The 24,569-nt window shown below is 50.5% G+C and overlaps 1 long non-coding RNA gene across 2 annotated transcripts in view; it reads left to right on the top strand.

Annotated features, from left to right (window-relative positions):
- LOC138493380 (uncharacterized) overlaps positions 1–24,569 on the top strand; it is a 214,897-nt gene that overhangs the window by 114,217 nt on the left and 76,111 nt on the right. For both annotated transcript variants that reach the window (XR_011276409.1, XR_011276410.1), the window contains one exon: positions 3,602–4,225. This is a non-coding gene — a long non-coding RNA (uncharacterized lncRNA). The remainder of the gene's footprint in view (positions 1–3,601; positions 4,226–24,569) is intronic.

A 24,569-nucleotide genomic window follows, 5' to 3' on the forward strand; every position in this document is an offset into this window, starting at 1 on the left:
AGGAGATGAAGTGTGGGTATAGAAAGTTGTAACAAAGAAGAGATTCACAATTCTCACCTGAGCCATTGCAAGTAGTTGCAGGAAAAGGAACTATGATAACAGCTGCAAATGGAGAAAAAGAAGTGACTCGGAACAGTTCCAGGTTCAAACACATCACGAGGGGAACAAAAGACAAGCCGCCCCCTGATGATCCGGACCCAGAATACATGGACACTCAGGATGAAACTTGGGTCCCCCTCGGACCACAGGTTCAACGTCAGCCAGACCCCGAGGGAGACGCTGATGGCGGCTCACGCGTGGAGCCTTGAGGACGACTCCAGAGAAGCATCAAGAAGCCTCCCAGATTAGTGGAGGAATGTTGACAGCATTGCCACATGGCCAAGTTCAAGTTGTTGCAAGGACATTTGTCCGGGGGTGTTGTTATGAGTGACTGCCCCTTTAAGGCAGCCACTCCATGGGGAAACGTCACAGAAGGAAGTGACGTAGGGAGACGAGGGGAAGCGCCGGAAAAAGTTAATTAATTAAGGGAATTTGAATAATGTTACAAGTCCATGTTTGTGTCCGTGTCTAATTTGGGGCATCCAAACCCCCTACAGGCACGCCCTCCCATAATGCCCTGCGGGACATGGACTTCCGGATTCTACTTTGCTCTTTAGGGAGAACCCAGGGCTTGTTATTTAGGATTAAATCCACCCTTCTCAGTGGAGTCCACGCCCTGGCTGATTTATCCTGGCAGTCGCGGGCTTTATTATATATTGACATCTATGCAGCCTATAAATAAAACTCTGGCCCAAGGGCAGCAGAGTGCTCAATAATAACATTATAAAATGGTAAAAAAACACAGACATTTTAACTGATTACAAAATACAAAAACAAGAATAATGCGAGTACTAATTCCAAACACTCCAAGTGCGGAGGAATGAATCTGTTGGGAAGAGGCGTTGCTAGCGGGGTGAGGGGGCTGTAGCCCTGGGTCTTTTGGTTGTAGCCCAGGATAGAAGCTCAGGGGCTACAATCAATCAAAAGACTGGCTATCCCCGAGTCCTGACATCAGCGTTATCCCTGGATCTTTTCCTGACCTAGCAACACCCCTGTTGGGAAGCGATTTCAACTAAATGAGTCTCGGGGCCTTTGCTAAAGTCAATGAGGAAAGAGAGGGGGATGTGTGCAGGGAAAGAATACCCAGCTCGGCGCCAGAACATGAAAAGGCTTCAGCTGGACAGTGACCAGGGCCAAAAAAGGCCATTTGCAGGCTAAGGATGTCACTGCTTCTACTCTTCCTCAAACCTCCAAATAAACAGGCTGTTCCCTCATGGCACTCACTGTCATTGACTCATTGGGCCACAAAATGCGCTTGTTTCCTTTGCGCCCATTAGTAATAATAACTTAACATTTATATAGCGCTACCAACTCTCGATCATCTGAGCGCTGCTTATTAATTAATACCCAGGGTGTGTGGTGCTCATTTATCAATGCGTTTAGCATTCGAACCTGCATCACCAACCTCAATACAGATGTTAAAGCGAAAGCGACCGCTCTACCCGCTGTGCTATCGCCCGGCTGCACAAGATAGCGCAGGAAGTAAAGTGCTGAAATGTTCCGTCCACCTTATTCTCAGTAGTGACCTGCGCGTGTCAGGAGGGTCTGGGCATTGGTGCAAAGATGCAACGCCCGCCCCTCTTGCATACATTAGTGTTTGGAAATGAGTGACAGGCTGCCGGCAGCCACGTGCTTGCTGGGAGTGGATTTCACTGAGGCGGTGACATGCTCTGGAAGAAAAAGCCTGTCCATCCCTGTTGAAAGCGCAGCGCTCACACTTCAACAAAGTCACGACAGGGGCAAAAAAGACCCTCTCATGATTTGCACCTCCCCCTATAAAATGCGCTCATTCAGAGGCCCTCCCAGGGCAGGGCTGCTGCTTTTTTGGTGCAAGGGAGGAGATGTGTTGGCGCACCTTCTGACTTGAGCCATAAAGAGATTTGAGTCTGTCCCTCTGTGTCACTTGCACACCTAGATGGACTCATTGGGCCAGACTCTCAAAAGCATTGTGATGTCCTCATTCGTTTCTCCTGAGGACAGAAGTCCTCTGTTTATGTTCATGGTTATTTCGCAGGCTGCAACCCGCGCATGTTAAGGGGCGGGGTTACCGCCCGAAAGGCAGTTCGAGCCTGGTTGTGAAAGAATAAAGACGTGTTGCACCCCAGCTCTGTGTCGGTCCTCTTTGCATGCGTGGAGAGTTTGAATCCGACAGCAGAGCGTGAGGCGGTCCATGTTCGGGCACATTACAAGCATGCACACCCCAGAGAGATGTGTAATGTTACTTTTGTATTTCTTTATTTGCACACCTACAGACAGGGAACACGCTCGTCTGGTCACAGAGCAGCGCCACAATATAATACCGCAGATAAACAGGAGGTGGCGAGACTCTCATAAAGGGGGGAGCTCGAGTGTCACGATGACCGGAGCTGAGAAGAGCAGTACTGGATGGATGCCCGGAACAATACAGTGGACAAACTTAGGACTAGTATGTGTCGGCGGGTAGGAGGTCTAACCAGCTCCGCATGGGCTGAGACCTCAAACTATTAAGTGCTAGTGAGGTGGGAACGAGAGGGAGGAGTCCCCTTAGCAATGAGGGAAGGTGCAGGTAGCAAAGCTTCAGAGATAGTCAAGAGGAGAGCTCAGAAGCCGAGGGGGGCTCTCAGTTTGCTTTTAAATACATCGATGTGGACCCTGTTTTGAATTGAGTGAGCGCAGCAAGAAGCGAGAAAGGGCGGAAGCGAGAGGGTGCACAGGGTACGGGAGGTGCCACCACGGAAGTGGAGGGGCAGAGCGAAGGCTGCGAGAGGGCTTGTCGGGGTTAATAGAAGAGCATCGATACACCAGTGCCTTCCCGTGGATGGATTTATGCACTAGGAGCAGAGATTTTAATAATGGCACAAATATGCACCAACACCATATTGTATCTCATTACACTGCACACGTCCACCAATGTGCCCAGAAATGCACACGTGGCACCGAGTAGTTGCAGAAGAAGCTCATGTAAGTCCACAGAAAAGCAGCATCCGCAGGGAGGCGCCTGTGGGAAGTGCATCCAGAGCAGGGCTCAAGTCGAGGGTACACGCGGGGGGGACAGAGTCCACCCACTTCTTTCAGAGGGTGGACTCAGTCCCCCCTCCCCAGCTAAAATGAGAAACATTGAATGTATTCTTTGGATTTCCGAATTAAAGATAACCTCGTCATGCTTGCAGGGGGACACTTCTCCATTGCACTATATAACCTGATGAAAAATGACCAAGAACTAAAGGTGAAATGTCTCTTTTTGGTCCTGCAATTCCCAGGGAAAACATTTCTATTGGTTCTTGGAGCTTAAAACATGCACACCTTTTAATGTTTTCAAAAAGACTATTAGAAGAAAATAGCCTCTCTTGCTTTTGTGTGTGTGTTGATTTTATGGAAGGCAAATGCCATTCGTCCTGTGCAATGTAGGTGGTTATGCAAAGCCAATTTAAGGAAATGTGCATATTTCACCTTGATATCGTCGTTTCTGGCGACGTCACACCCCATTGCGTTTGTTGATGAGTCCCCTCACTTTTATTTTTAGGACTTGATCCCTGATCCAGAGATGGACCCAAAAGTACAACAAAAACTGTGGAGCGAACCCAAAAACGTGTGTCACGTCGTGTGATCATAAGGTGAGTGCCACACAACACAGAAACTGCCTCAAAGCCGGAAGAAGCCAGTAAGACCAGCAGGACCACAGAAGGGCATCCACCTCCATCCAGCAGCATCCAGAGTCCTGAAATGACATGAACCAACACAGGAGGTGGTCAGGAAGGCGTTTAAGGATGCCACCCGCCAAACCTCACCCAGCAGGAGCTGGATGTCATGACTGCGTACATGGCAAACCATGAGGCAACCCTATACAACCCTGAAGGGCAACAGGCTAGCACTGCCATAATAAATGCCCCCTGGGCTGAACTCACAGGCAATGTTTATGCCTTGGGACAGGAGCTGAGGGCCAGAAAAGAGGTCCAGAAAAGATGGGGAGACCTGAAGTGGTAAACACAGGAGAAGCAGCTGGAGCAGAATGTGCATGCCAGTAGCAGAGGGGGCAGCCCAGCAGCAGACCACATCCTCACCCCGGCAGGAGAGGCATTGGCCGGCATGATCAAGATAGGGGCAGCAGGTGGCACTGGTGGGCCTGGCACAGCTGCACACGAGCAAGGTGAGTAAAGCAATATCATGGCAGTCTGTACACGCTTTGTTATGAGGCCAGAACATCCACTCCAGCAAACATACCACCCAGTGCCACAATGCCAGCATACAGTCAAGCCACACCAGGCTGCAATGCCACATGCCTTGCCATACACAGAAGCCTCAAGGTCAGCACCAGTGTAGTAACACATGTCAGTGGATTGGCATACTGCGATAGCCAGCTGGGGTGAAGTAAATAAGTGAGAGGATGTTGAGCGGAGGAGAAAGCGGGAAATGCATGCAATGACCACAGGGCGCGAGGGATGCAGTGGAGAAAGCGGGAAATGCATGCAATGACCAGGGGGCGCGAGGGATGCAGTGGAGAAAGCGGGAAATGCATGCAATGACCACGGGGCGCGAGGGATGCAGTGGAGAAAGCGGGAAATGCATGCAATGACCACAGGGAGCGAGGGATGCAGTGGAGAAAGCGGGAAATGCATGCAATGACCGCGGGGCGCGAGGGATGCAGTGGAGAAAGCGGGAAATACATGCAATGACCACAGGGAGTGAGGGATGCAGTGGATAAAGCAGGAAATGCATGCAATGACCGTGGGGCGTGAGGGATGCAGTGGAGAAAGCGGGAAATGCATGCAATGACTGTGGGGCGCGAGGGATGCAGTGGAGAAAGCGGGAAATGCATGCAATGACCCTGGGGCGCGAGGGATGCAGTGGATAAAGCGGGAAATGCATGCAATGACCGTGGGGCGCAAGGGATGCAGTGGAGAAAGCGGGAAATGCATGCAATGACCACAGGGGGCGAGGGATGCAGTGGAGAAAGCGGGAAATGCATGCAATGACCAGGGGGCGCGAGGGATGCAGTGGAGAAAGCGGGAAATGCATGCAATGACCACAGGGCGCGAGGGATGCAGTGGACAAAGCGGTAAATGCATGCAATGACCACGGGGCGCGAGGGATGTAGTGAAGAAAGCGGGAAATGCATGCAATGACCACGGGGCGCGAGGGATGCAGTGGAGAAAGCGGGAAATGCATGCAATGACCACAGGGAGCGAGGGATGCAGTGGAGAAAGCGGGAAATGCATGCAATGACCGCGGGGCGCGAGGGATGCAGTGGAGAAGAGTGAGGCAGACATGTGAAGCATGCAGCGTCACTTCACCCCCAGAATAGGGAACGCATCTCTGCCCTCTACCAGGAGCACAGCCATGGGGCAACATACACCCCACCTGCAGAGTGTCGGAATGTACCCAGGGGCAAAGTAAATCCGCGAGCTGGGAAGGGTAGTGCCCATGAATACCTTTACACATTCCACCCCACACCTACACCTGCCACTAGATGTCCTGTCCAAAACGCGTGACACACACTCATGTTATTCATACATGTTCCCTCTAGGACACAAAGGACCAGAGGTGGATGTGTGTTCATCAGACCCTGAAACGCCCCCACTTGAGGAAGGCTTAGGTGGACACTTGAGGAAGGCTTAGGTGGACACTGGGAGAAGGCTTAGGTGGACACAGGGAGATGGCTTAGGTGGACACTGGGGGAAGGCCTAGGCGGACACCGGCAGAAGGCCTAGGTGGACACTGGGAGAAGGCCTAGGTGGACACTGGGAGAAGGCTTAGGTGGACACCGGGAGAAGGCTTAGGTGGACATGAAGAGATGGATTAGGTGGACACCGGTAGAAGGCCCAGGTGGACAATGGGAGAAGGCCCAGGTGGACACCGGGTGAAGGCTTAGGTGAACACTGGGAGAAGGCTTAGGTGGACACTGAGAGAAGGCTTAGGCGGACACTGGGAGAAGGCTTAGGCGGCCACTGGGAGAAGGCTTAGGCGGACACTGGGAGAAGGCCTAGGTTTACACTGGGAGAAGGCCTAGGTGGAAACTGGGAGAAGGCCTAAGTGGACACCGGGAGAAGGTCTAGGTGGACACCGAGAGAAGGCCTAGGTGGACCCCGGGAGAAGGCCTGGGTGGACACCGAGAGAAGGCCTGGGTGGACACAGAGAGAAGGCCTCGGTGAACACCGGGAGAAGGCTTAGGTGGACACCGGGAGAAGGCTTAGGTGGACACCGGGAGAGGACCTAGGTGGACACTGGGAGAAGGCCTAGTTGGACACCGGGAGAAGGCCTAGGTGGACACCGGGAGAAGGCTTAGGTCGACTCTGGGAGAAGGCTTAGGTGGACACTGGGAGAAGGCATAGCTGGACACTGGGAGAAGGCTTAGTTGGACACTGGGAGAAGACTTAGGTGGACACTTGGAGAAGGCTTTGGTGGACACTGGGGAAGTCTTACGTGGATACTGAGAGAAGGCTTACGTGGACACTAACAGAAGGCTTAGGTGGACACTAACAGAAGGCTTAGGTGGACACCGGGAGAAGGCTTAGGTGAACACTGAGAGAAGGCCTAGGTGCACCCTGGGAGAAGGCTTAGGTGGACCGTGGGAGAAGGCCTCGGTGGACAGTGGGAGAAGGCCTAGGTGGACACTGGGTGAAGGCTTAGGTGGACACTGGGAGAAGGTCTAGGTGGACACTGGGAGAAGGCCTAGATGGACACTGGGAGAAGGCCTAGGAGCACACTGAGAGAAGGCCTAGGTGGAGACTGGAAGAAGGCCTATGTGGACGCTGGGAGAAGTCCTAGGTGGACACTGGGAGAAGGATTTGGTGGACACTGGAAGAAGGCCTAGGTGGACACTGGGAGAAGGCCTGGGTGGGCACTGGGAGACGGCCTGGGTGTACACTGGTAGAAGGCTTGGTGGACACTGGAAGAAGGCCTGGGTGGACACTGGTAGACGGCTTAGGTGAACACTGGGAGAAGGCCTAGGTGGACACTGGTAGAAGGCTTAGGTGGACACTGGGAGAAGGCCTAGGTGGACCCTGGGAGAAGGACTAGGTGGACACTGGGAGAAGGCTTAGGTGGACACTGGGAGAAGGCCTAGGCGGGCACTGGGAGAGGCCTAGGCGGACACTGGGAGAAGGCCTAGGCAGACATCGGAGAAGGCTTAGGCGGACATTGGAAGAAGGCTTAGGCGGACACTGGGAGAAGGCCTAAGTGGACACTGGGAGAAGGCTTATGTGGACACTGGGAGAAGGCTTAGGTGGACAGTGGGAGAAGACCTAGGTGGGCACTGGGAGAGGCCTAGGCGGACACTGGGAGAAGGCCTAGGCAGACATCGGAGAAGGCTTAGGCGGACATTGGAAGAAGGCTTAGGCAGACACTGGGAGAAGGCTTAGGCGGACACTGGGAGAAGGCTTAGGCGGACACTGGGTGAAGGCTTAGGTGGACACGGGGAGAAGGCTTTGGTGGACACTGGGAGAAGGCCTGGGTGAGCACTGAGAGAAGGCCTGGGTGGACCCTGGGAGAAGGCTTTGGTGGACACTGGGAGAAGGCTGAGGTGGACACTGGGAGGAGGCCTAGGTGGACACCGGCAGAAGGTCTGGGTGGACACTGGGAGAAGGCTTAGGTGGACACTGGGTGAAGGCTTAGGTGGACACTGGGAGAAGGCTTTGGTGGACACTGGGAGAAGGCCTGGGTGAGCACTGAGAGAAGGCCTGGGTGGACCCTGGGAGAAGGCTTTGGTGGACACTGGGAGAAGGCTGAGGTGGACCCTGGGAGAAGGCTTTGGTCGACACTGGGAGAAGGCTGAGGTGGACACTGGGAGAAAGCTTTGGTGGACACTGGGAGAAGGCTGAGGTGGACCCTGGGAGAAGGCTTTGGTGGACACTGGGAGAAGGCTGAGGTGGACACTGGGAGAAGGCTTTGGTGGACACTGGGAGAAGGTCTGGGTGGACACCGGGAGAAGGCCTGGGTGTACACTTGGAGACAGCCTGTGTTATTCTATTATCCGTTAGGGCTACAAATTGAAAACCAATGTATCACATTAACAGTTTTGATTCAAAGGATACTCTCACCTCAGCAGACTGAATAATTCCATGGAAGGCCAATGCTGAAAGCAAAAATCACCCCGACTAACGCGCCACTCCCTGCTCGGAAACAAAACCCCGAGAAGGAGTACGTGCCTGTCATGGAAACCCTCTGGGGTAGAAAACCCTGGTCGAAAGTGTATCTCGGTGATTTGAAAGCGGCGTGAAGACAGCGTCACCTGAGGTTATAGAGGTTCAAACTCGGGAAGGCTTCTTTTGGAGAGGATGACAATAGAGAGAGGTAAGAGGGAGGAAGTAGGTGAATATGGCAATTAGAAGATAAGTAACCATAGGACTTCCCCTAACCTCTGAACCAGTCGAGTCTTGAATACCTGGAGAGAAGCCACAGAAGCGGAAGCCACAGAGGACTTGAAAGCAAGAATCCTGTCAAAGAGAGAAAGGTAAGTGAAACTCTAGGAGTGGGAGGCTACGAAGCCCGGAAGGATACTTAGAATATATGTCAGACGTGGACTTAATATTACCCGGGAAATGGTAGCGAAATGACCAAGAAACTGAATCGGGATACGAGATGTGGGTAGCAGCCTGATGGATCGGGTACACTTTGAAAGCTGAGGAAAGAATCTGAGAGATAGGTAATAGGCAAAGTTAGTTTAAGCTAAAGACAGGATAGGTAGAATCAAAGGGAAATTGGAACTGTCGGGTCTAGTAGCGAACTCACAGAGCATCAGCTAGAACAGTAGCAACGCAAAGAGTTGACAAACTTTGTGATGTATAAGGGATCTCATGACCTGCACGCTGCGCTTCTGGCGTACGTGAAAAGGCTGGAACGCTGCATTTTGAACTGTGAGCAATGCGATCCGCCATCTTGAAATCACCGCTCCGAATCAAGCCACAGAGTCGGTTCCGGGACCATAAGGACCACTTCTTCATATGTGTAACAGTATGCCCCTTCTGTCATAAATTTCCCCCCGTCTCACCTGTGATCGGGATCTCCCTTGTTCGGCCGCAGGACTCTTCCTGTGGGTGGTTCGGGTCTTGAATAGGCTCGCCCGAGCCTCGTCAGGTAGCAGAGCGCGTTCAGAGTTCCGGGAAGTTCGTGGTTCCAGGGTGTCCAGGATTAGCGATAACAAGCATTCTAGGGGGGAAGTCCAGGAACAGGAAAAAAGGCAAGGAAGGAAGTATGAGGATCAAGGAAGCAAATGTAGAGAGCAAACACACATCGGGTCACTATCGAAATTAGCGTTGAGACGCGCGGACCCGCAGGGGCGTGACCAATTTATAGTACGTGCTACGACGTGAAAGCTAGTGCGTAGCACGGAGCTTGGTACGGCCATGTTGGGAGGAACAAGGAGTACAAGCCCTTCATGACAATGACCATGAGGTCCAGAAGGGGCAATTTCGCCGGGTCATGACAGCATGCCCCCTCCGAAGACTGGTTCCTCCAGGCTTGTCTGGGTGAATAAGATGGAATCTTCTGAGCAAACGAGGGGTCTTTAAATTAGAAACTGGTTCTCATGTTCTCTCGCTAGGGGGGTAGCCTTTCCACTCGACCAGATATTGTAATCGACCCCTTCTATACCTGGAATCACATATCCTGGACACCTCATATTCCAACTGGTCGTCCACAACAACAGGTGTGGGTTTGAAGGGTTTTCGAGTAGAACTAACGTAGGGTTTCAACAGGGAAGTATGGAAGACTGGATGTATCTTCTTCCAGGAATCCGGGAGCTTAAGTCGGAAGGAGACAGGATTGATGATCTCCTTTATAGAAAATGGACCATAATAGCGAGGAGCCAATTTGTTTGGTCGTAGATGTCGAGGTAACAGTTTCGAGGCTAGCCAGACTTGATCGCCAACTGAATAGGAAGGTGATGGTCTTCTCTTAGAGTCCGCATATCTTTTGGTTCGAGTCTGGCCCTGTTTTAACTGATCCTTGGCCTCTCTTTGTAAGTCGATCAGCGTCTGAATCCAAGAGTCAACGGTAGTTACCGGAGTAGATTCTGGAAGAACTGATGGTAAAACAGACGGATGATAACCTTGACTGCAATAGAAGTGGCTGATCTTGAGAGCTGAATGATCTGAGTTATTGTAGGAGAATTCGGCTAAAGGAATAAGGAGAGACCAATCGTCTTGAACCTTGGTGGCAAAACAACAGAGATATTGTTCCAGGGTTTGATTTACTCGTTCCGTTGCCCCATTGGTTTGTGGATGATAGTCTGAAGAAAGGGCACGTTGGATTCCTAGAACACGACAGAGATGTTTCCAGAATTGTGAAATATATTGAGGTCCCCGATCCGAAATAATCTTGGAAGGGAGGCCATGAAGACGAAAAATATGTTCCAGGAAAATTCCAGCAAGGTCTGAGGAAGATGGTAGTTTATACAATGGTGTAAAATGAGCAAGATGAGTGAACAAGTCAATGGTTACCATGATGGTTGTATATCCTCGGGAAGGTGGTAATTAAACAATTAAGTCAGTGGCAATAACTTCCCAGGGTCTGCTTGGCAACGTAGGTTGTAGAAGCAGACCCGCCGGCCTCTGATTATCGTATTTGTTCTGACTACAAATTGCACAGGTCTTGATGTATTGAACTACACTGGACTTCATCCCTGGCCACCAGAACTGTCTTTGTATAAGACGGAAGGTGTTGGTTACCCCTCGATGGCCGGAGTGAAGAGTATCATGGCATAGATTCATTACCTTCTGTTGAAGTTCTTTTGTCGGAATGACCACTGAATTGTTCTTGAATAAATATCCTTCCTTGATTGTCAAACGCCAGGGATTTTTCTCCGATATGTCCTTCCAGAGTTCAGATGATTGAGTCTGTACTCTGATTTCTTCCAGGAGATTGATCGCTTGAGCTACAAAGATTGTAGGTGGAAACATTTTAGGATAGATCTTATTCTCCAAGGGAACGTTGTCGGGACGCCGAGAAAGGGCATCGGCAATCATGTTTTGCGGTCCAGGAACATGTGAGATTTGAAATTGATATTGATCAAAGAAGTAGGCCCATCGAGCTTGTCTACTGTTCCTGCACTCCATGGATTGTAGGACCTGAAGATTTCGATGATCAGTATGGACTTGAACTGGATATTTAGCACCCAGGAGTAGATGTCTCCATTCAGTGAAGGCATGACGAATGGCTAATAACTCCTTCTCCAGAACTGAGTAGTGAGTCTCACTGGTAGTCAGGGTCCGTGAAAGGTAAGCAATGGGATGTTCCAACTTATCATCGGATTCTTGTTTTAAAACTGCTCCTATGGCGTAATTGGAGGCATCTGTTTCCACTAGACAAGAACGATTTATGTCAGGTTGGGCCAGGATGGGGGCCTGAGTGAATTCTTTTTTCAAGCGTTGGAATGCCTTGTCTTGTGGTATAGACCAGTTGAATGGAACGTCTTTCTTCAGGAGATTAACAATGGGTTGAACAATCTCGGAAAAGGTGGGAATGAATTTCTAGTAGAAGTTGGCAAGCCCCAGGAAGGACTGTATTTGCTTTACAGATGTTGGGGCGGGCCAAGCCAGTATGGCCTTCACCTTTGAAGGATCCATACTAATTCCTTCTGAACTAAGGACAAACCCCAGATAGTGAACTGATGTAGCATGAAACAAACATTTTTCTGGTTTGGCTAAGAGTTGATTTTCACGGAGACCTTGAAGTACTGCCTTTACATGTTCTTCATGTTTCAAGGAATCCTTTGAGAAGATTAATATGTCATCCAGGTAGACGATAACATTGAGAAATAACATGTCAGAGAACACCCTATCCATAAAACACTGGAAGACTGCAGGAGCATTAGTCAGACCAAAGGGCATGACTAGGTATTCAAAGTGACCAAAGGGTGTTCTAAAGGCTGTTTTCCATTCGTCTCCTTCCCGGATACGGATCAAATGGTAAGCACCTCAGATATCTAGTTTCGTGAATATCACTGCACCTCTCACAGCTTCAAGGATATCCGAGATCAGGGGTAGTGGGTATCTGTCTTTCAGGGTGTGTTCATTTGGGCCCTGATAGTCCAGGCAAGGTCTGAGCTCTTTGGTATCCTTTTTAGGAACGAAGAACAATGAAGCACCAGCTGGTGATTTTGAAAGTCTTATGGTGCCATTCTCAAGATTAGTGTCTAGGTATTCCCGGAGGGCTCTCTTTTCTGGTTCTGAAAGGATAAACATCCTGCCAAAGGGAATCACTGCTGAGGGTTCAGTATCTATGGCACAGTCTTCGGGTCTATGTGGCGGTAAGGCTTGAACGATGGCAGTAGAGAATACATCAGCATACCCTTGATAGATCTCTGGAACTTGTACAATATTGGAAACCATGAGTGGTGTCTCCGGACACCTTGGTGGACCTTTAGGGGCTGTGACTGAGGTATCCAGGTTTAAACAATGGTTCATACAGAACTCCGAGCCCAGGAATAAGGATCCGGCTGTCCAGTTGATATATGGATTGTGCCTTTGTAACCAGGGCATGCCCAAAACCAAGGGGTAATGGGCTGATTTTATAATGTCAAACACAATTCTTTCTTGATGATGATTTATGGAAAGATGGATCTCCCTTGTTTGCAGACTTATGGGTCCTGAGGAAAGAGGTCTTCCGTCGATCGCTTCCACTGGCTGTGAAAAACTTCTTGCTTCATACGGAATGTTATGACTTCTGACCCAATCTTGATCAATGAAGACTCCCATTGCTCCGCAATCCACCAAGGCCAGTATGGGGTAGACCTTGTCCTTGGATGTAGATAAAAAGGCCTGCAATATCACCAATTTGTTTTGTCCAGGAGAGTTCAACGATGGAATTGATGTGGAGCAAACATCGTTCTCCCGAAACCTTGCTCCATTTAGGATCGGGAGCTGGCGTTTCCCGAGCGTCGGGGAGGAGCCAGAGGACATTCTTTAACTAGATGTTTATCCGAGGCACAATACATGCATACGCATGTGTGTATTCTTCTTAACCTTTCCTGCGGGGAAATTGGTCCACGAAAGGCTCCAAGTTGCGTGGGTTCAGAATCAGTGCTCGGACTCTTGGCAGATTCTGTCCTTGTAGTATTCTCTAGGGAGTATCTTTGAATTGATACTTTATTCTTTTTCTTTTCGGCCTTTCTTTCTTGGATTCTAAAGTCTATTTGCATAGACAAGTCCAGGAGGGCCTGGAATGAACTAGGACGTGCCACCCTGGCTAGCTCGTCCTTAATCTCTTCATTTAGACCTCTGCGAAACAAAGTAAAACTGGCTTCCAGGGGCCAGTCCGCCTCTTTGGCTAGCTGTTTGAATCTGTTAACATAGGTCAACATGTCTTGGGATCCTTGTTGGAAGTCAAGTAGCTTTTCTTGAGCCCTGTGAACCAGCTCTGGTCGTTCGAACATGGTCTTGAGTTCCGCGATGAACCCTTCATAATCATCCAGGAGAGCAACCCCTGAATTGAGTAATGGAGTGGCCCATGCAAGGGCATTACCGGAAAGATGCGATATTATGAAGCCCACCTTAGCCCTAGGAGTTGTGAAATAGTAGGGCTTAAAGGTAAAATGTACCAAACAAAAATCCAGGAATCCACGTAAGGTCTTTGTTGAACCATCGTATTTATCAACCACTCCTCCCAATAATACGCTATCCATGTTCGCGGAGTCGCGTGACAAGACGAGCTGTCTTAGCGCCGCATTCTCGGCTTTTATATTCTGCATCTCTGTGGAAAGTTCTTGCATTCCGCGCATCAGGTCCTGAATAGCATTCTCCATGGTAGAATCCGTATTGAACGTTCGGCGTCTCAAACTGTCATAAATCTCCCCCGTCTCACCTGTGATCGGGATCTCCCTTGTTCGGCCGCAGGACTCTTCCTGTGGGTGGTTCGGGTCTTGAATAGGCTCGCCCGAGCCTCGTCAGGTTGCAGAGCGCGTTCAGAGTTCCGGGAAGTTCATGGTTCCAGGGTGTCCAGGATTAGCGATAACAAGCAATGTAGGGGGGAAGTCCAGGAACAGGAAAAAAGGCAAGGAAGGAAGTATGAGGATCAAGGAAGCAAATGTAGAGAGCAAACACATGTCGGGTCACTATCGAAGATAGCGTTGAGACGCGCGGACCCGCAGGGGCGTGACCAATTTATAGTACGTGCTACGACGTGAAAGCTAGTGCGTAGCACGGAGCTTGGTACGGCCATGTTGGGAGGAACAAGGAGTACAAGCCCTTCGTGACAATGACCATGAGGTCCAGAAGGGGCAATTTCGCCGGGTCATGACACCTTCTCCTGGGAGGCGACCCCAACTTTCCGGGATGTAATCTAAAGAATCGTTGAACCAGTCGGGGTGCGTGAACCCCTAAAGCTGGTTCCCAAGTCCGTTCGGCCGGAGAGTACCCCTTCCAGTCCACAAGAAACTGTAATCTCCCTCTATGATATCTGGAGTCACAGATGCTAGCGACTTCATATTCTGGGCCAGTATCCGTCGAAATTGGAAGTGGAGGAGAATTGTCCGACCGATGAAATCGATCTTTAACAGCAATCTTGATCTGAAACAGATGGAATACATGATGTATCCGAGACGAGGATGTGGGCAGCTTGAGCTTAACCGCAGCTGAACCCACCAAAGACCGAATCTTGAAAGGACCGAAATACCTTGGGGAGAGTTTAGAGGGAACCAGATGACGGGGAAGAAAGCGAGAGGCCAACCAAACAGATTCTCCCGGTTTCAACTGCGGGATGTCTCGGCGATGTCTATCTGCCATCATCTTGGCTCTATACTGGGCAGCTTGCAAGGAAATCTTCACGAGTCTATGGCCTTCCTGGATCTCAGATATGAGGCCATCTACTCCTGGGTAGCATGAAGAGGTGTTGGTAACAGAAGGTACAAATGAGGGGTGAAATCCGTAAGAACAGTGAAAAGGACTAGTGCGAAGTGCCGAGCGTCGAGCATTATTGTAGGCAAATTCAGCAAACGGTAATAACTCAGCCCAATTGTCCTGGGCAGCTGATACAAAACACTGAAGATAACTTTCCAGTGTTTGGTTAAGGTGCTCAGTCTGTCCGTTAGTCTGTGGATGATATCCAGAACTGAGCGCCCTCCGTATCCCCAGGACCCGACTACTCTTTCCCAGAATCTTGATGTGTATTGAGGGCCTCGATCAGAAACCACAGTATCTGGTAAACCGTGTTTGGAAAAGATTTCCGAAATAAAGATCTTAGCCATTCCTTCAGCTTCTGGCAGTTTGGTTAAGGGAGTGAAGTGGGCTAGTTTAGTCAAGTAATCTATGGTGACCATTATAGTAGTCTTGTTATGTGAAGGGGGAAGATCTACTATAAAGTCAGTAGAGATCACCTGCCAAGGCTTATCCAGAATCGGCATCCGGGTGAATAATCCCAGAGGGGGAGTCCTAGGATTTTTGGATTGGGAGCACACGCTACATGCCATTACATAATCCTGTACATCCGTGTGAATCTTGGGCCACCAAAAGTGTCGTTGTACCAAATCTAATGTGCCTTGAACACCTCGATGACCGGCAGCTCGAGAGTCGTGACACATCCTTAACACTTCTCGTTGTAGCTCCAATGTGGGCACCAAGACCTGGGACTTGTTAAAGTAGTAAGAATCGTTCTGGACGAGGTGGTGAGCGGAAGCGATCTCTCTGCAGAATGCTTGATTAGTCTCGGTTGCAGTCTTTAATTCTTGTAGAAAATCGGTAATGACTGCGATAAATTTGGCTTTAGGAAATAAGGGTTCAGGACTGAAATGAGAGATGGGAGAGTCCTTACGAGAGAGGGCATCAGCCCTTAGGTTTTGTTTTCCAGGAAGGAAGGTGAATTCGATCCGAAATGGTAGAAAGAAATGTGCCCAACATGCTTGTCGACTGTTAGCCGTGTGAGCGTTCTGTAAGACCTTGAGATTTTGATGGTCTGTGCGTACTTCGACGGGAAAGGAAGATCCTGATAATAAGTGTCTTCACTCCTCGAAGGCCCTCTTTATTGCCAATAATTCTTTCTCGAGCACAGAGTAGTTCTGCTCAGAGGCATTAAAGGTCTTAGACAGATAAGCGACTGGTCTTTCATCTCCCTGATCCGTGCGCTGTAGAAGAACAGCCCCAATGCATGATGCGAGGCATCAGTTTCTACAAAGAATTGCTTAGTCTGGTCTGGAGGTATCAAAATGGATGCAGAAGTGAACATGGTTTTGAGGGTCTGAAAGGCATGATTGGTGGAATTGTTCCATATGTACGGTATTCCTTTTTTTAGGACCCGAGTAAGAGGCAGTATTATCTCTGAAAAAAAGGAATTAATTTTCTATAGAAATTGGCGAATCCTAAAACACGTTGAATCTCCTTAACGTTAGATGGTCTTGGCCATTCGACCACAGTGGATACCTTCTTTGGATCCATGGAAATACCTTGTGCTGACATCACAAACCCTAGATAGGTCACCTGTCTTTGATGGAATTCACATTTGGAGGCTTTATAGTAAAGCTGGTTCTTCTGCAGGCGATCAAGTACGGTATTTACATGCCTGATATGCTCCTCTTGGGTGGAGGAGTATATTAAGATGTCATCCAAATAGATGATAACGAAATGGAACAGGATATCAGAAAAAAGATGGTCCATAAAGCGTTGGAACACCGCAGGAGCATTGACCAAACCAAAGGGCATTACATGGTACTCGTAGTGGCCGAATGGTGTTCTGAACGCTGTTTTCCACTCGTCTCCAGGGGCAATGTGGATGAGATGGTAAGCCCAGCGGAGTTCTAACTTTGTGTAGAATGAGGCTCCTCGAACAGCTTCAAGGATGTCCGGGATCAACGGCATAGGATACTTATCTGCCACCGTAATTTTATTGATCCCTCGATAGTCAATACACGGTCGGAGTTCATTCGTATCTTTTTTTGGAATGAAGAAGAGTGAAGCTCCAGCAGGAGATACCGATTCGGTAATGAGTCCGTTCCGTAAATTGGCTTGGAGGTATTCTTTGAGGACTTCTTTTTCTCTCTGAGAAAGCACATACATTCTCCCAAAGGGAATAGGTTTATCAGGAAGTAGTTCAATATGACAGTCATCTCTCCTATGAGGTGGTAGCGTCGGGAACTCAGGATTGGAAAACACATATCTGTATTTTTGATAGCATTCTGGGATAACCTACAAGTGATTTATGGTGAAAACTAAGGGAGATTTTGAATTTTCAGTCGGGATGTCTATGCCCACAGACTCATGAGACAAGCAATGGTTAACACAATATTCAGAGCCAAGGAAAAGAGTTCCTGCAGACCAGTTAATAAAAGGGTTGTGTCTCCTCAACCACGGAAGCCCCAAGATGAGGGGAAAATGAGCCGCTTTGATTAAATCAAAGACTATGGATTCCTTGTGTGCGGCAATCTGGCAAATAACAGGTTCTGTCTGTTCACGGATCGGACCCGAGCTTAACGGATGGCCATCGACTCCTTGAATAGGAGTGATCATAGCTTTGGGTATACAATTTATCCCATGTTTATTTGCCCACTGATCATCTACAAAATTCCCTGGCGCTCCACAGTCGATTAGTGCAGGAATGCCTTGTAAGACCTGTTTGGGCAAGACAATGGTAATAGCAATAACAACCATATTCTGAGTAGAAGCTGCAGTGTCCAGATTTAAACTAACTCGCTTTGGGGAATCAAATTCATGAGTCCCTGCTTTGGAGTTTCCCAACCCCATAGTCTGAGTACGTCGGGGAGGGACCAGGAGGCAGTCTCTTAACACATGAGATGAGGATCCGCAATACATGCACAAGCCTAAGGCTTTTCTTCTCTCCTTCTCAGCAGCAGATAATAGTCCTCTAACTGTCCCGATTTGCATAGGTTCATCAGTTACCACTGGCTTACACGTTACGGAATGATACTCGAGTAGGGTTCAAATCCCTCTATTTCTTTTCTTTTCATGTGATCGTTCATGTAAGCGGTAATCGATCTGCATGACGAGAGTTATCATATCAGCTAGATTGGCCGGACGGGGAACTTTCGCAACCTCATCCTTTAGATCGTCTGACAGTCCCCGCCTAAATAAAGTGAGCAACCCGTCATCAGGCCACCCTAACTCGGAGGAAAGCTGCTTGAAGAGCGTGATATAAGTCAAAAGGTCTTTACTACCCTGCTTTAGGTCTAGCAATCTTTCTTGCATGGATACTGTAATCTCTTGTCTACTAAACATTGATTTCAAACTGTTGGTAAAGGCAGGGTACGAGTCTAAAATCACATTGTTAGAAGTCACTAAGGGTGTTGCCCAAGCTAAAGCCGGTCCAGCCAGATGAGAAATCACAAACCCGACCTTGTCTTTGTCGGTGGGAAAGAATCAGGATTTAAAGGCAAATCGCACAGTGCAACTATCAAGAAACTCTTTAAGTTTGTGAGGGTCACCGTCAAATTTGCCGGTATTTAAACTCAATGGAGGTGAGTCTGAAAAAGCACGAGTGACCTGTTGTCGCAATTGTGCGTTATCTTGTTTGAGGGATTGCATCTCTAAGGACATAGTTTGCATGGCTGCAATAAACTGTTCCATTTGCTGTTCCATCGAAATCTCAGTCTGCCGCCTCTTTCTGAGGGCGTCGCTAACTGTTATTCTGTTACCCGTTAGGGCTACAAATTGAAAACCAATGTATCACATTAACAGTTTTGATTCAAAGGATACTCTCACCTCAGCAGACTGAATAATTCCATGGAAGGCCAATGCTGAAAGCAAAGATAACCCCGACCAGCGCGCCACTCCCTGCTCGGAAACAAAACCCCGAGAAGGAGTACGCGTCCGTCAGGGAAACCCTCTGGGGTAGAAAACCCTTGGCAAAAGTGTATCCCGGTGACTTGAAAGTGGCGTGAAGACAGCGTCACCTGAGGTTATGGAGGTTCAAACTCGGGAAGGCTTCTTCTGGAGAGGATGACAATAGAGAGAGGCAAGAGGGAGGAAGTAGGTGAATATGGCAATTAGAAGGTAAGTAACCATAGGACTTCCCCTAACCTCTGAACCAGTTGAGTCTTGAATACCTGGAGAGAAGCCACAGAGGCGGGATCCACAGAGGACTTGAAAGCAAGAATCCCGTCAAAGAGAGAAAGGTAAGTGAAACTCTAGGAGTGGGAGGCTACGAAGCCCGGAAGGATACTTAGAATATATGTCAGATGTGGACTTAATATTACCTGGGAAATGGTAGCAAAATGACCAAGAAACTGAATCGGGATACGAGATGCGGGTAGCAGCCTGATGGATCGGGTACACTTCGAAAGCTGAGGAAAGAATCTGGGAGATAGGTAATAGGCAAGGTTAGTTTGAGCTAAAGACAGGATAGGTAGAATCAAAGGGAAATTGGAACTGTCGGGTCTAGTAGCGAACTCACGGAGCATCAGCTAGAACAGTAGCGGCGCAAAGAGTTGACAAACTTCATGATGTATAAGGGATCACATGACCTGCACGCTGCGCTTCTGGCGTACGTGAAAAGGCTGGAACGCTGCATTTGGAACTGTGAGCAATGCGATCCGCCATCTTGAAATCACTGCTCCGAATGAAGCCACAGAGTCGGTTCCGGGACCATAAGGACCACTTCTTCATATGTGGAACAGCCTGGGTGTACAGTGGGAGAAGGCCTGGGTGGACACCGGGAGAAGGCTTAGGCGGACACCGGGAGAAGGCTTAGACGGACACAGGGAGAAGGCCTAGGCGGATGCCGGGAGAAGGCCTAGGTGAACATTGTGTGAAGGCCTAGGTAGACACCGGGTGAAGGCTTAGGTGGACACCGTGAGAAGGCTTAGGTGGACACCCGGAGAAGGCTTAGGTGGACACAGAGAGAAAGCTTAGGTGGACACTGGGAGAAGGCTTAGGTGGACACCGAGAGTAGGCCTAGGTGGACACCGGGAGTAGGCCTAGGTGGACACCGGGAGAAGGCCTAGGTGGACACCGGAAGAAGGCCTAGGTGGACACAGGGAGAAGTCCTAGGTGGACACCGGCAGAAGGCCTAGGTGGACACAGAGAGAAGGCTTAGGTGGACACTGAGAGAAGGCTTAGGTGGACACTGGGAGAAGGTTTAGGCAGACACTGGGAGAAGGCTTAGGCGGCCACTGGGAGAAGGCTTAGGCGGACACTGGGAGAAGGCCTAGGTTTGCACTAGGAGAAGGCCTAGGTGGACACAAGGAGAAGTCCTAGGTGGACACCGGCAGAAGGCCTAGGTGGACACAGAGAGAAGGCTTAGGTGGACACTGAGAGAAGGCTTAGGTGGACACTGGGAGAAGGCTTAGGCAGACACTGGGAGAAGGCTTAGGCGGCCACTGGGAGAAGGCTTAGGCGGACACTGGGAGAAGGCCTAGGTTTACACTAGGAGAAGGCCTAGGTGGACACTGGGAGAAGGCCTAGGTGGACACCGGGAGAAGGTCTAGGTGGACACCGGGAGAAGGCCTAGGTGGACACTGGGAGAAGGCCTGTGTGGACACCGAGAGAAGGCCTCGGAGGACACTGGAAGAAGGCCCTTGTGGACACCGGGAGAAGGCTTAGGTGGACACCAGGAGAAGGCTTATGTGGACACCGGGAGAAGTCCTAGGTTGACACCTAGAGAAGGCCTAGGTGGACACCAGGAGAAGGCCTAGGTGGACCGGGAGAAGGGTTAGGTGGACACTGGAAGAAGTCCCAGGTGGACACTGGGAGAAGACCCAGGTGGACACTGGGAGAAGACCCAGGTGGACACAGGGAGAAGGCTTAGGTGAAGACTTGGAGAAAGCTTAGGTATACACTGGGAGAAGGCATAGGTGGAGACTGGGAGAAGGCATAGGTAGACACTGGGAGAAGGCCTAGATGGACACTGGGAGAAGTCCTAGGTTGACACCTAGAGAAGGCCTAGGTGGACACCGGGAGAAGGCCTAGGTGGACCGGGAGAAGGTCTAGGTGGACACTGGGAGATGGCCTAGGTGGACACTGGGAGAAGGATTAGGTGGACACAGGGAGAAGGCTTAGGTTGACACTGGGAGAAGGCTTAGGTGAAGACTTGGAGAAAGCTTAGGTATACACTGGGAGAAGGCATAGGTGGAGACTGGGAGAAGGCATAGGTAGACACTGGGAGAAGGCCTAGGTGGACACTGGGAGAAGGCCTAGGTGGACACCGGGAGAAGGTCTAGGTGGACACCGGGAGAAGGCCTAGGTGAACACTGGGAGAAGGCCTGTGTGGACACCGAGAGAAGGCCTCGGAGGACACTGGGAGAAGGCCTTTGTGGACACCGGGAGAAGGCTTAGGTGGACACCGGGAGAAGGCTTAAGTGGACACCGGGAGATGTCCTAGGTTGACACCTAGAGAAGGCCTAGGTGGACACCGGGAGAAGGCCTAGGTGGACACCGGGAGAAGGCTTAGGTGGACACCGGAAGAAGGTCTAGGTGGACACTGGGAGACTGCCTAGGTAGACACTGGGAGAAGGATTAGGTGGACACAGGGAGAAGGCTTAGGTGGACACTGGGAGAAGGCTTAGGTGAAGACTGGGAGAAAGCTTAGGTATACACTGGGAGAAGGCATAGGTGGACACTGGGAGAAGGCTTAGGTGGACACTGGGAGAAGGATTAGGTGGACACAGGGAGAAGGCTTAGCTGGACACTGAGAGAAGGCTTAGGTGAAGACTGGGAGAAAGCTTAGGTATACACTGGGAGAAGGCATAGGTGGACACTGGGAGAAGGCTTAGGTGGACACTTGGAGAAGTTCTAGGTGGACACTGGGAGAAGGCTTAGGCGGGCACTGGGAGAAGGCCTAGGCAGATACTGGGAGAAGGCTTAGGTGAACACTGGGAGAAGGCCTAGGTGGACACAGGGATACGGCTTAAGTGGACACTGGGAGAAGGCTTAGGTGGACACTGGAGGTAGGCCTATGTGGACACTGGGAGAATGCTTAGGTGGACACTGGGAGAAGGCCTAGGTGGACACAGGGATACGGCTTAAGTGGACACTGGGAGAAGGCTTAGGTGGACACTGAGAGAAGACTTAGGTGGAGACTGGGAGAAGGCCTAGGCGGACACTGGGAGAAGGCTTAGGTGGACACTGAGAGAAGGTCTAGGTGGACACCGGGAGAAGGCCTGGGTGGACACAGAGAGAAGGCCTTTGTGGACACCGGGAGAAGGCTTAGGTGGACACCGGGAGAAGGCTTAGGTGGACACCGGGAGAAGGCCTAGGTGGACACCGGGAGAAGGCTTTGGTGGACACCGGAAGAAGACCCAGGTGGACACTGGGAGAAGACCCAGGTGGACACCGGGAGATGGTCTAGGTGGACACTGGGAGAAGGATTAGGTGGACACAGGGAGAAGGCATAGGTGGACACTGAGAGAAGGCCTAGGTGGACACTGGCAGAATGCTTAGGTGGACACTGGGAGAAGGCCTAGGTGGACACAGGGATACGGCTTAAGTGGACACTGGGAGAAGGCTTAGGTGGACACTGAGAGAAGACTTAGGTGGAGAATGGGAGAAGGCCTAGGTGGACACTGGGAAAAGGCTTAGGTGGACACTGGGAGAAGGCTTAGGTGGACACTGAGAGAAGACTTAGGTGGAGACTCGGAGAAGGCCTAGGCGGACACTGGGAGAAGGCTTAGGTGGACACTGGGTGAAGGCCTAGGCGGATACTGGGAGAAGCCTTAGGTGGACACTGGGAGAAGGCTTAGGTGGACACCGGGAGAAGGCCTGGGTGGACACAGAGAGAAGGCCTTTGTGGACACCGGGAGAAGGCTTAGGCAGACACTGGGAGAAAGATTAGGTGGACAGAGGGAGAAGGCCTAGGTGGAAACAGGGATGCGGCTTAAGTGGACACTGGGAGAAGGCTTAGGTGGACACTGAGAGAACTTTGACCACAAAAGTGATGGGTGGAAGGTTTTGAATGAATCTGTACCACTGGCAATGCTCTGGGCAACCTTCCACACCACCGATTTTTAGCCCGTCTGCGCCATTGCAAAAGGGGTCCAGCCATATGCAAATCAGTCAGGTACTGCCACCAATGGTAGCAGCCCAGCCCGAACTGCTAGGCCAGGTCCCCTCTGCACGGAAACCCAAGCAACCCCAGACATGTTTCGGCCTTGTTGGGCCTCCTCAGTGAGGTGCAGCTTGGTTCCCTATGGCGCAGCGAGCAAGGGACCCACGTCTGGGCATACCCTCTCTCACATAGTGAGACAAACTGTGACCACAAAAGTGATGGGTGGAAGGTTTTGAATGAATCTGTACCACTGACAATGCTCTGAGCAACCTTCCACACCACCGTTTTTTAGCCCGTCTGCGCCAGTGCAAAAGGGGTCCAGCCATATGTTGCCACCATGGCCCGCGGCTCAGGTCCCAGCATGGCCTCCAGCCTATCTTCCTTTGGCCCCATCCAAACCCTGCATGCCTCACAGCGCATGACACCAGGAGGGCAGCCCGCAGGTGAACAAGAGGCAATAAAGGGGGGCCACAACCCTGTGACATAGCCAGCGCCACGTGCAGCAAAAACGATGACTCTCAATGTTTGTTTTTCATTCATGGTGTTCACATTTATGTCGTGCCAGGTCACATTTGACCTCATCATCATATCTGCTGTGAAGAGTAAAACATCATTCTTTCTTTGTCATGTGAGCTGAGTCATCATTACACTTTCTTGCTGCCTTGCACGTGGTAGCTTGATAATGGGTCAGCTGGCCACAGGGGCTTTCCTCGCTTTCTGGCCTGGTGCATCTGTGTGCTGGCGCGGGGCTTCATTCCCATGCCCATTATGGCCTCCTAATGTACATACATTCTGTGGGTGAGTGCCCACCAGCTACGGGCTGGACCTGTAGCCTGCCCATCTGGTCATCATACATGAGGGCCGGATCAGCATTCATGGAAGCTCGTGTGAAACAGCTGACAACCACAGCATCACATAATGCAGATGCTGCATCCCTCTGGCCACCACTGCATCACATAATGCAGATGCTGCATCCCTCTGGCCACCACAGCATCACATTATGCAGACGCCACATCCCTTCGGCCATCAGCAGCATCACATAATGCAGACGCCACATCCCTTTGGCCATCAGCAGCATCACCTAATGCAGACACCGCATCCCTCTGGACACCACAGCATCACATAATGCAGACGCCACATCCCTATGGCCATCAGCAGCATCACATAATGCACACGCCACTTCCCTTTGGCCATCAGCAGCATCAGATAATTCAGGTGCCACATCCCTTTGGCCATCAGCAGCATCACATAATGCAGACGCCACATCCCTTTGGCCATCAGCAGCATCACATAATGCAGACGCCGCATCCCTCTGGACACCACAGCATCACATAATGCATACGCCACATCCCTTTGGCCATCAACAGCATCACATAATGCAGAAACCACATCCCTTTGGCCATCAGCAGCATCACCTAATGCAGACGCCGCATCCCTCTGGACACCACAGCATCACATAATGCAGACGCCACATCCCTATGGCCATCAGCAGCATCACATAATGCACACGCCACATCCCTTTGGCCATCAGCAGCATCAGATAATTCAGGTGCCACATCCCTTTGGCCACCACA

The sequence above is a fragment of the Ambystoma mexicanum genome, chromosome 10, assembly GCF_040938575.1.
Source record: "Ambystoma mexicanum isolate Mex_15411 chromosome 10, UKY_AmexF1_1, whole genome shotgun sequence".
Classification (NCBI taxonomy): Eukaryota; Metazoa; Chordata; class Amphibia; order Caudata; family Ambystomatidae; genus Ambystoma; species Ambystoma mexicanum.